General features: G+C 41.7%; 1 protein-coding gene across 1 annotated transcript in view; it reads right to left on the bottom strand.

The window, feature by feature from the left end:
- The window catches only part of FGFRL1 (fibroblast growth factor receptor like 1), a 235,465-nt gene that overhangs the window by 43,497 nt on the left and 175,779 nt on the right, over window positions 1-16,189 (bottom strand). The window lies entirely within an intron of this gene.

Raw genomic sequence — 16,189 nt, forward strand, 5'->3', positions numbered from 1 at the left:
TAAAGACTAACAGATTTATTTGGGCATAAGCTTTCGTGGGTAAAAACCTCACTTCTTCAGATGCAGGTTTTTACCCACGAAAGCTTATGCCCAAATAAATCTGTTAGTCTTTAAGGTGCCACCAGACTCCTTGTTGTTTTTGTAGATACAGACTAACACGGCTACCCTCTGATACTCAGGTAACTGAAGTGTCAAAGCAGAATCATGGTTTAACAGAGCTATGCCTGCCAAAGAAGAGATGAGCCTTTCCTTAGATTTCTTCCAGCTTATTTATATGACTTATCTTTTTATAAATGCAACTTCCTTCCAAGTTGATGAGGTGTCTTAAAGAAAAGAAATAAATAAAATGGTTTATTTTGTTTGAAGATAAGTGATTATTTTTGTGATCGAGTATGTCAGGTGTAAAGTTAAAAACACAGTGGAAGTAATAGTCTTTAGGCAAAACACATGATTGTTCCTGCCACTGTGTCGACCAGAAGAAAAAAGACATTTTTAGAATTCTGCATAAAAGCATTTACAAATACCTTCCAGGAGCGGTTGTCATGGTTGATTTCTGAATTAAGAACTTAAAGCCAGGGCTGACTTTTCAACCAGATGTTATGAATAACTTTGTGTGTTTGTGTGTATTGTATTATTTTTGCCCGAGGAAAAAAAATGGACATTTTTGAGACAAGAAAAGAACCATTAACATACTGTATTACAATGTTTTCATGCATTTCAGCCTCTAACATCTTTATCTGGCCAAAAATGTCTCCAATTTGTCTCCTGTGAAAGCATTCACAAAACCAGAGCCTCCTCAGTCAGGCTCCAAAGTGTGGCCTCAGGACTCGCTGATTTCAAGATTTCAGTGCAGCAGAGATAGGGCCATTGTAGACACCTGGGGCTATGTCACATAGTGATGCAAGTCACCAGTTAGGCGTTAAGTGGTTAGAAAATGGGTGTAAGTGATAATGCAGTGTAATCGACACTGATATGACATTCAGTGGGTGTGCCAAATGAGTGTGACTTACCCAAGGAGCAGAAGGTGTAAAATGTGTCAGCGAGTGCAATTAACAGGATTGTGTAGAGCAAAGCAGCCCTCCTGTATAAAACAGGTCAGATTCTATGCTGATTTACACCCTACAGCTTAAGCAATACTTTATGTACAACACAACAAGAAAAACAGGGAGACACACTCAGACAACAAAAAAATAATCCTTTTAATGGAGCGCCTCAGCTCTTCCTGATATTAAAATCAATCTTCATTATTATTATTGAAGGAGGGAGGGATAGCTCAGTGGTTTGAGAATTGGCCTACTAAACGCAGAGTTGTGAGTTCAATCTTTGAGGGAGCCACTTAGGGATCTGGGGCAAAATCAGTACTTGGTCCTGCTAGTAAAGGCAGGGGGCTGGACTCAATGACCACTTCTATGAGATAGGTATATCTCCATATATATAAATTATTTTTAATAATCTTATTGTAAAACGTTCTCAATCTAAGGGTGGGAACTAAAAAGGGAACTAAAAAAAGACTTCCAGAGAGGTTGCCAGGCCCAATAACATGTAAGTCTTGGAAGGGTGTGCCTTTTCGTGGCATTTCATCCTTGCTGCTTTTGATTCAGACCAGAACCTGGAAGTGCGAAAGGGTACAAGAAAGAAAAAATCATAGAAATGGGATTTTTTGGAATCACACAAAAGCTCAGTGTGAATTGTGTGCAAAAGCCTGAAGGGTTTTTGTTTTACGTAATTCGTTCATCCATCCGTAGTTAAAAATCAGCTTTTCTCTTTAGAGTTTATAAATCAAAATGTTTGTATGAAGATTGTATGGGAGGGATTACATTAAGATGGGCTATGGGCCATGGTCTGTAACAGTGGAGTCTCCCTTTGCCCATTCCATCAAGAACAGACTTCAGGAAGAAAACAACTTGCCAAAACATCAGTTTAATCAGTGAGTTCTAACTGACTGAAACAACACATGCTTGAAAATCTCCTGGAGCTGTTAGAAATAATAGTATAAAAAAAGGTGTCAGCTGCGCCTAAGCTGGCAAACTGAGGATTGGAAAGGCAGATGTTGTCTGCACCTCCACTCACCAGAATCTTATTGCCAGTTTACCTAACAGCCCCTGCTCTGTGGGTAAACTGGCAGTAAGAGTCTGGAAGCCAGCATTGATTACGCCAGGGTAAACCTTGCGCTGACACTTGCAGAATTGAGTATGTGCAACTCTTGCTGGAAAAAACAGAAAGTGGTTTGGAAATTGTCAAAGACAATTCTCCATTCACTCTAAAGGGGAACCTCTAGTAGCTTCTGAATCATTCTCAGAGAAATAATTGAAAAGGAAGATTTGGGGATTTCATCAGCACTGCTGATGCTGCATTAAATTAAAGGGCCAAAATTCAAGCCCTCAGATATAAACACGCCACACAGATATTGCACACGTATTTGAGCACAGATTCTGGCCCCATATTGCTATCCATGGACCACTGGAAGGACAAGCCTTGTCATTCTTGGTCTCCTCCATAGTTCTGAAAACATCGCTCCAAATGTATGCAAGATCCCTAGAGTCTCCAGAGTGCAAAACAGATGAGTGAAATACTGTAGGGACGGGGACAGCATGAAGTAGCAGCAAAACCTGTCAGTCACCATCATTTCTTAAGGCATCTGAATATTTCCTCACCTCCTCCAGAGTGGAGTAAAATCTACTTCCGTTCCATATCAGAGTCAGTGAAAAAATATGTACGTATAAAAGCTGTCCCAGTGTCAGGAAGAACGAATATTTGCTCTACTGGGGCCAGAGAAGTTAACTTAGGTCCCCAAAATTTAGAAGTGTTATGCCAGTGAAGCGTGCTATGCATGCTTCTACCTAGACCAGGCACTGTTCTGTGCAGGTGCTTCCAAGATCCGGGATCTTGTCACTTTCACAAGGGTGTTCTTGCACTCAAAATGGAGCAGAGCTTCAAAGTGAAGGAATTAGAGGATTGGAGGTGCCTCTAAACCACACCTCAAAGTACTGTATAATTGGGTAGTGCGGCAGAGGATATGAGCGGTTTTAAAAGGTGTAGGACAAATCCCTCTTTCTGAAGCAGTTGTAGGTAATCTCATTGCAGACATGATTACAGGCTACCTTGCTAACAAATCTAAAATGAAACACAAGGCTGTCAATTTATTCTTGGAATTTCTATAATCAGAGGTGATGCTAGCCCATTGGGGTCCCTAATCAGGAATATTTCCCCCTTTACTCTAACCACCCCTTTAAAATACTAATTGCACAAACCAAAAAATATACCAACACAACACATGCTAATACACTTGCTAACGAACACATGACTTGCAGTTTTTCAAGTACCAGACAAGTTGTGTATTTATCCAGCTAAGTTGTATTCTCTTGTTGACAATCACTCATACTGTAGCTGGGCAGGAATATTTAGGACAAGTCACATCAATTATGACAGATGGAGAGGCTTCCAGAATGAGGAGACAATAACTTAAATGTGCTGGTTTAGACATCTTGGGCAAAACAGGGAGCTGTTACTATATGGGTTATGCAGCTCTGGCTCATCTCTAATAACAATATAGTAAACGCGGAGTATTTTGATGATACTGAGAATGTAGTTAGCAAGGAATACATCCTCTGAGACACACAGAGCCAAATTCATAGGAGATGTGTAAGATGGAGTCCATGCCCTCTTACTCTAAAGCAAACTCCCCTTATACTCCGCTATATTCTCACATACAGACTCCCTTATGAATAGATTACACATACTTAAAATGATTGTTTAAGCCTCATACTTAAACTCATGTAAGCATAAGGCAGCCAGTGATTTAATAACTGCAGTGACTGCATGCCGACTTACGTTAGGTCGCCATAATTTTGTAATGTAAACATGGCCTCATTCCAGAATAAGAATGTCCACACAGGGGCTTCTACTGAAAAAACTACTCCGGAACAGCTATTTCAGTACATTTCCAAGTTTAATCAAGCCCTGAGAAAGAAGAAAAGGAAGCCCCATGTAAGGTATCTATAGAATTATATCAACCAAACCTTTAATAATACTGAATAGATTTCAGTCTCTTACAAGAACACTGATTTAATAAAACAAAAACTATTTCAGTTGAAGAAAGAATGTTCCATTTTAAATGCAGGAGACTAACCCCTAAGGCCCTTAACTCACTTTCTAACCAGTCAGGGGAGATTCCCACTGGCCACAACGGGAGTTTTGCCTGAGCAAGAACTTCAGGATTTGACGCAAAGGATAACTGAAAAAACACCTCCACTCTCCCCTTCAAAGCAACAAGCATTGGGTTTCAGTTCATGTGAAGTTCTAACACTTGTAAAAATGTGAAATATTTCTAATGGAGAAACTCTTCAATCAAAGAAAATTAGAATTGTAAAAATCAAAGCTCTCAAGAGTTTTGTGCAACAGTAGCAGAAACCTGAAAGAAAACATTGTGAAAGGTTTGTATGTTTTTTTTCTGTCAATGTTTCTTCTCAAGTGGCCTACATTCTCAGGCCTGAATACTTCTAAATTAATTGGTTCACGGACTCTTCCCTCCCCCAACCTCTTTCTTTTACTTTCTTTAGCTTAGTCCTAAACTGGTACGCCTTAGCTGAAGACCATAATGAACTGGCAGATGATAAAGAGAGACCAGGCTGAAGGGGGGTAGAGGAGAGAAAGCCTTCTAATAAGAAAAGAATCTTCTACTTACAACATACCCCACCACAGGGAAGCCATTAAAGACCTACAGAATAGAAGAGAATAGGAAGAAAGTTCTTAGAGAGAAACCTCACCCCTCCCATGGCTATCTCTAGTACCTTTTCAGAGCAGAGCCCTCAACATGGTTAATCCCTCCACCACTTAATGAACTACAAGCTTTCCTTTCACTGGGACAAAAGTTTCTTTCCTTTCTTGGGTCTAATCGCAGACAAATGGTCCCCACCATGATGTCTGTTAAAATCCCATTCCCTTTTTTGATGCTGAGAGCCAGGAGGAATGCTATTGGCAAGAATAGGTACCCTTGAAATGAGTTCCTTCTGCACTGCTGAGAGATAAATGGGAGATGACATTAGAGCTATAATGGAAAAAATATTTTCACAAGGCAGCATCTGTTGTTTCAGTGGATGCAGCCCCATTTTTGTTCCAGAATGTTTCTGTGCATCTGTCTATATCTTTTCTGTCAGTGCAACAATTACACCTCTTTCTCTCTCACTCACATTCATTGTTGGTGGGAATGCTGCAGGACTCAATAATGCTGCCACAGCCCGTTCCAAGCTTTGAAAGGACAACCTAGGCTACCATATATTTATTATTTTGTCCCATAATTTGATAATAATAGTACTATTTAGCACTTACAGATCACGTTTTATCAGCAGATCTTTACAAAGGAAAAGGGTGTGCATCATTTATCCCTGTTTTACAGACAGGGAAAGCGGCACACATTTTCAAACTTGGGTGCCTAAAATCAAACACCTACATCTATTTGTAGGCACCTAATTTCAGAGCTGCTGAGCACCACAACTCTCACGCTGCACCTCTGAAAAATAGGCCACTTATTTTGGTATCTAACCTTAGAAACCCACGTTTGAGCATTTTGCCTTAGATGGCATTCCCATCGGTATGTAGCGAGTCAATACAAGAGCCGCAAAGAGAACCCAGATCTCTTGCCCCTAAGGCCAACACCCTGTCCTCTGGATCATACTATCATTTGCAATTTTGACAGATAGAGTCACAGGTTCATAGAGTGAAAAGCCAGAAGTGGCCTTTAGATCATATAGCCTATATCACAGACCATTACATTTCACACCGTTATCTCTGTCTTGAGCCCAATAACTTGTGTTTGACAAAATCATATTTTCCAGAAAGGCATCCAGTCTTGACTGAAGACATTAAGACATATAATCTTATTTATGGGAAGAGAGATATTTAATAAATGTTGGTACCTTTCTGTTTTTTTATGAGGAAAATCCTGAAGTTTTTATTCAGTTTTTCACTCAGTCCTTGCTCAATCAAACTCCTATTGAATCAATGGGATGGCGTAAAAACTGGGTGAGGCCTTCAGGATTTGGCCCTATGTGCATTACTTATACAAGTGGTAGGAGAAAAGTGTATTGGGAATAAAGATCTGCCATCCAATAGGTAATAGCTAGCTATGGGCCCAAACTGAAATCTCAGATCCAAATTCTGGATCTGGACCTTTTATAGGTCAACCAAAACTCCTGGATATATGCACTATAGAATTTGGGGGGTTCAAACCCCAATTCCTTCCCAAATTTGGGAGGGCGGTTGGATTTCTCCCATTATGAGTGGGAACTTGGATCTGAACCAGCATCCCAGGATTTGGCACAGGCCATCTCTAGTAATAGCATTTAAAGGGGGGAAATCTGCATAGGGATTATATGAGCAGATGTAAAGCCTTTAAAAGTAAGCTCTCAATGGCCAAAGGTTTACATCAATAAACTGATTAAGTGGACTCTTAAGCCCGTGAGTGTGGTACATCAGACACTCAAACTCTGAGATTTATCCATCTCTTCCTCTTCTATCATAAACTACATTGCTACAGTAGCTAAGGCAGTTTGGGCTTCACGAAGGTCAAGGAGGTTTGGTCTGGATAAGCATTCAGGAGCATCCAAACCCCAACAGCCTCCAAAACTGGGCTGTAAATCTCATAGATACAGGCTTTCCTGAAAAATGCCCTGTAGTTTTTCCTTCCATTTGGGCTGGTAATGCCAGGAGAACAGCCCTATACTGCAGTATTTTGGCATTTCCACATTCGGTTCTGGCTGGAGCCAGCAAGTGCAGAGGCACCCATAGAAATGAAAAGTATTCATAATAATAAAGCGTGAAGTGTGAGAGTGAGGTGTGGTCTAGTGGGAATCAGAAACACTCCATTCTAGTATTGACTTTCTCTGTGGCCTTGGACTCTCTCTCTCTCTCAACCTCAGTTCCCCTCTAACACAAGGATGATATCACTTACCTACCTCATGGACAAGTGAAGTTTAGATACTTGGCTAAATACAGGGAACTGTACTTTTGACATTAGAGCCCTCTTTCCGCCATCATACCCTCCCCATCAGAGACTTTTCCAGGTCCTCAGCTGGTGTAACTTGGCACAGACGTCAATACAGCTACAGGATTTACACCAAGTAGCCCAGAGTCTGTCACCATGCCAGAGTTTATGCCATAGTCCAGGGTGAACCTCAGCCAATGTCTATTAAGTGCTTCACTTGTGAAAAGTGCTAAGTATTAATACTTCTAACCAAACATTTTTGACTCTCCGAAAGGACTGGGTTCAAAGGTTCGGACTGGATTCTTACTTTCCCCAAACTTGTTTGGCCCATCATTACTGAAGGGTGAAAAGGACATAGCAAACCATTCAGCTACAAAACAGAAGGAATCCTGGGCGATTGTTTCCTGCAAATGGATTAAGCAACGAAAGTGACACGTGAGCCTTTGCGTGGTATTCTTGTAATTACGTCCATTTTTCCTACATTAGTAATATGCTGCTAGAAACCAGATACCCATGCCCCAAAAATGCAAAAACAAGACAAAAGGAGAATGCTATTCTTCCCAGGAAGCAAAAGAGGGAACAGAAACAAAATGGGAAATGCTCAGCACTGAACTATTCCACACGCACTAGGAAAGGTATTTTAAGGCAGTGTTTTTCAACTGGATCCCCAGAAAAAAAGTTTGAAAACCACTGCTTTAAGGCCAGACCCCACGGCCGGCAGTCGGAGAAGTCCCAGACTTAGCCGTGAATCGGAAGCAGGGCAGATTATAAGTGATTTGTGCCGGCTGGCTACCTGGAGACCATCATTTGAGAGGAAGATTCGTGATTCAGGAGTCGAAGGAAAATCCATTTGAGGAGATGGGTGTTGAAATTTTAGGGATCCTTGAAATCTGGGTGGCTGCAGTTAGATTTGATCTGCCCTTGTGTTCTTGCAGTGGCTTTGCCATCTTAAAGACATTCTTTAATGACAGAGAAAGCCTGTCAGGTAGTCACTGTGCTATTAGAAAAAAAGAGGGCCAGATCGTCAGCAACTATAAATTGATGTCACTCTATTGACTTCAACGGACTTATAACGATTGACACCAGCTGAGAAACTGGCTCTGAGCATCCTGGCAACAACTCCTGGGCAAATGGAACCATTTCTCATGACATGCATCCGACGAAGTGCGTATTCGCCCACAAAAGCTCATGCTCCAACACGTCTGTTATTCTATAAGGTGCCACAGGACTCTTTGCTGATTTCTCATAGGCGTTCTTCAAGTGTTGGAAAAAGCAAAGAAATGAAAAATTGCACCATAATTTGTGCAACTCTGAGAAGAAAACACTGAAAAGACATTGTAGGCTTTTTTTAAAAACAGAAGACATTAAACACAACTTGACAGTAAAAAACTGGAGTAGCCCTGGACAGTCCCCCCGTCTTCGTCTGATCTTTAGAAAGTACTGTAGAGTGCTAAGCACCAACAGCTCCCTGTTTTTTTCCTACAGGGTGCAAATTATTATCCTCTTCCTTTCCTATAAGAAGATTCTCCTACAGTAACATACCTGAGATGGAAGAGCCCTGAATGTTGCACATTGCTGCTGCCTGCTGAGATTACCTCTTCTTTAAACATCTGTCCCCTTTGTCTTGAATGTCTATTTGCACAATGATGCAGTAGCACTTCTCCATTAAAGTGCCATTAAAGAGCAAAGGAGGCTGTGAAAGTGTTGATAAGGAGCCATTTACAGCATTTAAGGGATGATCAGCTTTATTCTTAAAATGATAAGAATTTACCTTTGCTCAGAATGATTACGGTTTCTGTTCTTATATAATTAGGATTCTTTTGGAGAAAGGGATGAGCCTTATGTTTTAGAATCTCTGAAAATGAGGAATGTTCTTTGCCATTGTGTTGAGATTTTGCTATCTACACACCGCCTACTTTTTATTACTATAATCATTTATTATTTGTATTATTGTAGTGCCTCAGAGCCCTGGTAATGGACCAGAATCCTGTTGTGCTAAGCGCTACACAAACATAGAACTCTTGTTAAGAGTTTGGAACAGCCAACAAAACTATTACTGAAAGACCTTAGTTTAAGCAAAGATTTCCCCTTGACTCACAAGGCTGTTCATGTGTTAATGGTTTCCAATTAAACCCATCACTACCAGCAGCTACTGGTATCTCAGTGCATCTGTACTTATGAGATCAATAATAATGCACCTATGCATGAACAAGGGGGAACATACTTTAAACTGTTTGAAATATATATATATTTAACTCTCTGAATATCATAAATGGATGCACAGGAGGAGATCTATGGTATGCGTGCACGTGAGTGTACATGCATGTGTAATTATTGCTGGTGTCCCCCAGTGGCTCAAAGGGTCTTTGGAAAAGAAGGAGCTTGAGGTTTTTGCATTTTTATATGCATACCTTCCCCCTGATTTTGAAATGTGGTCTAATGTGCATACATAGCATGCTGCAAATGACAATACACCAAGAAATAAATGGCACTCTGTGAGTGTGTGTCTGAGAGAGTGAGAGAGAGAGAGAGAGAGATACAAATGGATAGCATAAAATAGGGCCAACTATGATGTCATTCACACTGGTGAAATTCTGGAGTAAATCCACTGACGTACTGTAGTTATTCCAGAGATGGATAGATATACACACACCAGCGTAACTGAGAACAGAATTGGGCCCACAATCCATGCTGAAGTCCCCGTCCTAATCTTCATATTTTGAGAGTGTGTGGGACGAGTTGTCATTGGAACCCATAGTGAATCTAATGGGTTCTAGATATTGTTCTATCTTTCTCTACAGGGTCAGTATTAGCATTGCTTACCTGGACCAGTACAACCCTCTAGTTCTAACTATAGGGCCAAATCCTCAGCTAGTGTAGATCGGTAATTTACCGCAACTGAGGATCCAGCCATACTGGGTTTAGACATCATATGTAGTTTATATATAAAAACACATGAGTATTGACATGACTCTTAATCAGCTTATGGGAAAGCTCCATGTTAGTAAAAAGAAAAGCTTTCTAGGCCTCTCCCACATGCTGCTGATAAGCTCCCTGTAAGGCTCCCCAATCCCTGCTGAGGAAGATAAAGGCAGACGCTCTTAGCAAATGATGGGACAATTAGCCGAACAGAAATTAACAGGCCAGTTCACCAAGGGACAGGCACTAACTCTCTAAAGCCAACTTTGACATGTTTGACATTTTTTCTGCTTCCTCTTTTCCTCCCAGAAAACTGGGATTTTATGTGTGACATTTGTTTGCCAAACAACTTTTTGCTAGAAAACAAAGCCCGTGTTATTGATTTCTAAGAAGAGCTAGGACTCAGTGCTAAATGTGCCAGGTCCAAGCTGTCAGATCCTGCCAGTGATTTTTTTTAATTTTTGCACAGAACTCTCCATTGATTTCAATAGGGGAGTTCTGGGAGGTCCCTGAACCTGCTACAGGACATGCTGACACAGGCATGCACAACTGCTGCTCGGTGGACACAAGCTTTGCCCAAGGATTTGCACATCGGCATGCAGTAAGTGTGCACGCACCCCGACTGCCATGAGCATATCAAGGGTTGTGCACAGCTGAATTAGGAGGTTGCAACAGCACACACTCACTTTGGAAGATCTTAGGTCCTAAACAACTGTTTTAAGACTTCCCTATAGGAAGTGGCGCCTTGTCTACACACAGACACTGCCATATTCAGCAGTCTGTGGCCAGCCATCAGAGTAGCTCCACCAATGCTGGTCCCTAAGTGCTGGCAAGGACAGGCAGCAGTTTGCTTCAGCCGAGCTAACCAGAATTTACTCCTGCTTTCAGGAGGGGCAAAACCCGAATAGAGCAATCGACACAAACCCTGGCTTGCCCTTGTCTACACTTGCAGGTCAGCGCTGGGGCAGCTATGCCGATTGTTGGCCATCAATTGTCAAATTGGGGCTATTCTCATGTGTAGACAAGGCTTTTGCTTTTCATCCCCAATACCTGTCTGTGATCCGTGCTCTCGCCAACAGGTTTTAGGTGGTGACGCCAAGACCTCTCTCCTTTGGCTTGGTTTTGCAAACAAAGACCTGGTCTACACTAGGGGGGGTGTCGATGTAAGATACGCAACTTCAGCTATGGGAATACCGTAGCTGAAGTCGACATATCTTATTCCGACTTACCTCCCGTCCTCATGGCGCGGGATCAACGGCCGCGGCTCCCCCGTCGACTCCGCTACCGCCGCTCGCTCCGGTGGAGTTCCGGAATCAACGGGGAGCGCGTTCGGGGATCGATATATCGCATCTTAACGAGACGCGATATATCGATTCCAGATAAATCGATCGCTACCCGCCGATACGGCGGGTAGTCTGGACGTACCCCTAGACTGGGAATCAGTTTTACAGGTTGACAGCTCAACTCCTGAAATGACTCCTACAGCAAAGGGGAGGCCTACTCAGAATCAGTGCCGAGAGAACCAATTCTTCTGGGCTGAGTTCAAGCATTACCCACTATCAGGCTCCTGAGACAGAAAAGAACCACACCTAACCTCACTGCTTTGTTGTCCTGTGGGGCTAAATCAACACCTTCAGTACTCAATAGACCAGGGGTTCTCAAACTGGGGGTCGGGACCCCTCAGGGGGTCATGAGGTTATTACGGGGGGGGGCTCGCAAGCTGTGAGCCTCTACCCCAAACCCTGCTTTGCTTCCAGCATTTATAATGGTGTTAAATATATTAAAGTGTTTTTAATTTATAAGGGTGGTCACACTCAGAGGCTTGCTGTGTGAAAGGGGTCACCAGTACAAAAGTTTGAGAACCACTGCAGTAGACCAAGGCAGAAATGTGGTCATTCCATCAGCTGTAGAGCATGGAAAAGTCTATAAAAAGTGAGAGCATGCCAGGTTTCCTTTCGTGCCAGGGTGCTCTTTGTAATTAAGGCAATGGAAAACTTGTAAACTAAAACCCCAATTATAGTGGCCTTTTTTTAACATCTAAAGAGAACGTCGTCGCTTTGTTTCTTTCACAATAAAAACCCCTAAATCACTTCTCAGGAAACACAAATTAAATATTTGTCCTCTTTGCTAACAGAAAGGGTGAGATTTCTTTCACCTGTTGCACTGACAATTCGTATTCTCCCTGCCCCTGTAACATTATCCTCCTCTGCCATCAAAGCATTGTGGGTAAACCTTAATTGCTGCCCCTACTTGCTTTGCTCACAAGCTTTGCTTTAGAAGACAGGTCCCCTTCCTGAGATGGATTTTATCTTCAAATCCCTCTTTTCACTGCCACACCCAACTAACAAGATCACAAAGAAAGGGGATTGTTTAAACACCAGACCACAACTGTTTGATCACAGCAGTGTTATCAGGTATAAATACTGTAGATTCTTTCAATCTTGCAGGTATTTATATAAGAAATACTTAACCTCAACTCTGCTTTCTAAAGACATATCCTTTTACAAAGGATGGTTCATTTAAAGCTAGGAGGAGGAGAACTGCATGAAAAAACCCCACACACTAAGGCAATGTCTACACTACCACTTTTGTAGGTACAACTTATGTGGCTCAGTGGTGTGAAAAAACACACCCTGGAGCAACATAAGTTATAATGACAGACACACTGGTATGGACAGTGCTATGTCCACTGGAGCCTTGGCAGTTTCTAGCCTAACAATGAAATGCTGGTTTTTATTTACTTTTTTTATGGTAGGAAGGGATAGCTCAGTGGTTTGAGCATTAGCCTACTAAACCCAGGGTTAAGAGTTCAATCCTTGAGGGGGCCATTTAGGGATTGGTCCTGCTTTGAGCAGGGGGTTGGACTAGATGATCTCCTGAGTTCCCTTCCATTTATGTGGAAAACAGGACCAAAATATGGGACCAAAATGAGTGACGTGCTCTGAAATAAGGGACATTTCAGATGTATAGTTTGAGCACCTGGTGGAAGTGATATGGTGGAAAAATTCAAGGCTTTCGTAGGTTAAAAATATATTTTCCTAAAGTTTTATGCCACAGAAAGTCATCCTTCAACATTGCTTCATTTCAGCTTTAATATGAAGCTTCGTCTTCATATTAAACAGAGATGAAAAACTGACATGACATAATTTTTTGCTGAATGGAAATTCCCCCAAAATTATTTTGGAAATGTCACTGTGTTTGGTTTTGAAATTTATCGAAATGAAACATTCTGACATTACTGAAATCAAAATGTTTCATTTTGGTTTGTTGAAAATTACCTGAAATGCTTCAAGTAATTTCAATATTAAAATGAATTCCCCACTGAGGTGCATTGCATTATGGGAGTTGTAGTTCAGAGGCCTGATGCCCCCAGTCTCTCCAATGGGCCAGGCTCCTTAGCCAGACTTTATCTCCCATGATACACCCAGAGTCATGTCACTCCCATGGATGCACCATACAGTGCTTAGCCAGAAAGAAATCTGCATTGCATTATGGGAGATGCAGACCTCTAGGGAGATTGACCGATGAGAGAGAAGGGGGTGCGGGGGAGGCCTGAACTACAAGTCCTATAAAGCAACGTGTTGACAGGGAAATACAGTTTAATGTTTTATTGAAGCGATTCAAAATGTTTCAGGTCAGTTCAACAAAATGAAATATTCCATTTGAGTTGAACCCAACAGAAATTAAATTAGATTTTCCTGCCAGAACATTAAAAAAGTCTGCAAAAATTGAGAGGGGAAATGTTTTAATTATGTTGAAACTTCATTTTCCATCAGAAATTGTTCAGATGAAAAATAGCCAGCCAGCACTAGTCAGCTTTTTGGGGTATGGACCAATTTTTTTGTTCTGTGTTTGTACAGCACCTCACACAATGAGGTCCTGGTCCATGACTAGGGCCCCTAAGCACTGCTGCAATACAAATAATGTCTAATAGTAAATGCAGAGACGAAAACCAATGGGCAATCCCCTCTCTCCCCACGCCATATTCTATTAGCTTCCTACCATTACCTCGTTTAAACTAGTTGTTAAAAACTTCTTTAATTTCTAAGCTGTCGGGCAATTTGGAGTTCACAGACGTTTCTTGCATTGCCAGATAAAGAGCTACCACTGGTTCTTTGGGAATGAAAGAGGTTTGGAACATTTGCTAACCTTAGCATGAACCTTTTGATGACCCTGGCCTGAATGCCAGGTTACCAGGAAAACCCCTCAGAACAGAAGCTTTCACATTGGTTTCATGGCACATCTCTACTGACATACCATAGAGTAGGCCTTTCATTGTGGCTAGCTATCCATATGCAGTAGAGTAGCTGTTATGTTATATGCTTGACTTCATTCTCATGGCATACAGATAGTCCCCAGGAATGAAAAGTTATTTTTTGGCCCTGGGGAAAAGAATTTCACAGTAACTGAGCAGGACTATTGGCAGCTGTGTGCCTCTCCAAGTCAGTGAACCACGGTAATACATCATCCGAACTTCGTGATATTGCAACTTAAAGTACATTAGGAAAATAGCATGATCAATAAATCCACAATGAATGTCCTATCACTTTGCTGCATTATCACATGAGTGCAAACTACAAATGTGTCACTTTCGTGGTTGTTTGATCTGAAACCAGGCGGAACGCCTAATTTGGGGATCTGCCCAGTCGGTCTCTCTGAAACTGATCTGCCCCCGCCCCCCGCACCAAGTTAACAAACACCAGAACGTGAAATCCAATCTTGCATCTGCGCTATTGCAACCTCCTTTTGTGCCTGATACGTGTCAGGCTCTGTTTTTGTTTTCTGGCACTTTGAGCAAGTGTTAGTGACTCCAAATAATAAGTGACAAACAGATGCTTCGCTGGGAACATGCACCTGGACCCGAGCATGGCACTCATTAAACCCAATGCCCATGTTCTTTTGCACTCTTTTAAGCTATTTTTTATTCTCTCTGTTAATACGCTGATTTTGTTAATTGCCTACTGGCAATTTGAAAGATGGAAAATGCAGCCTGTTCTGATGCCGTCCAACTGGACTGTGACTCCCTAGCAAAACACATTTTAATTGATGCCCTTCTTATCCCTTTCACATGGCACACTGAATAAAACCAAAGGCATAACTGGTCTGCTTCCTTATTAGAGAAGATTAGGACCATAGTTTTTTGGTTGTGCTGAAACCGCCTTCCAAAGCATGTTGTGCCAGAGGCTGGAGTATGCATGCCGACATGGAGCACATTGTTTATGTTTCAAATCTTTGCTATTTACTAACATTCTCCTATCTGATGTACTATGATCGCTTGCCGTCATAGTTGGTTGGGAGTTAATCAAACATTGCGTGTGGCTAGGCAAGGAAAAGAAAAATGGAATGTTTAAAGCACTGTCCTGAGACAGATCTTGGTTACACCCTAATGCAGAATTTTAGGGGACTCTCATATTCATCCCAGAATTCAGTGCCAGCCACAGGCATCTTTAAGTCACACAATCCATCCGCTCTCTCTCAACTAGAAAGAAAGAGAGATGCCATGAATGACTTGCTGTTGATGTAGGTGCTGGTGAGCATGAGGTCCCCACTGTTTTTCCCAGGCATTTTGTAAGTAAAACAGCTGGCATCTTCAAAAGAGAACAGTGTGGTGGCGGGGAGGGGTTCAATTTGAAATGTAACATGTTGGCTGTTCCAGGCTTCACTGGGTGATGCAAGACAACCCGAGGCAAACTGGAAAACATTAAGACTATATGAAGGAGGAGGAGGAGAAGAAGACATGGTGCTTTTAGAATATATTTAGAATCATATGATAAAATCATAGACATTAGAGAGGGAAAAGACCTATTAAGTTATCATGTCCAACCCACTTGTCAACCAGCAGACAAGAGCAATCTGCAGCACATTTTCGAATGCTTCGTTCATTCTCATCTTCAAGTCCTTAAGCAATTGGACTTCCACCACTTCCCTTGGGATATGCCGCTCATGGGCAGAGCTCTCTTCGGAAATGTTTCCTGACACTCAGCCTAAGTTTGCCTCTGCTCAGAGTCAAACCACTACTGCTATAGCTATGCCTTCTTGGACCACTTTAATCAACTCTTCTCCTTCTCCAGTGTTTATATCCTTCAAATGCAAGTACATCATTTTTCCATTCCTTTCTTACTATTTACCCAGGCAACTTCATGATCCTATTGTCTTACCTTTGTTCCCTCTACCATCAGACACTCTTTTTGCTATGGAATTAACTTAAATTGTCAACACTGTGGGGCAGCAACCCCAAACTTATTTACCGTTACTTAGCTTAAATCATATTTATATATTTCTTACATC

This window comes from Emys orbicularis, chromosome 5 (genome assembly GCF_028017835.1).
Source record: "Emys orbicularis isolate rEmyOrb1 chromosome 5, rEmyOrb1.hap1, whole genome shotgun sequence".
NCBI lineage: Eukaryota > Metazoa > Chordata > Testudines > Emydidae > Emys > Emys orbicularis.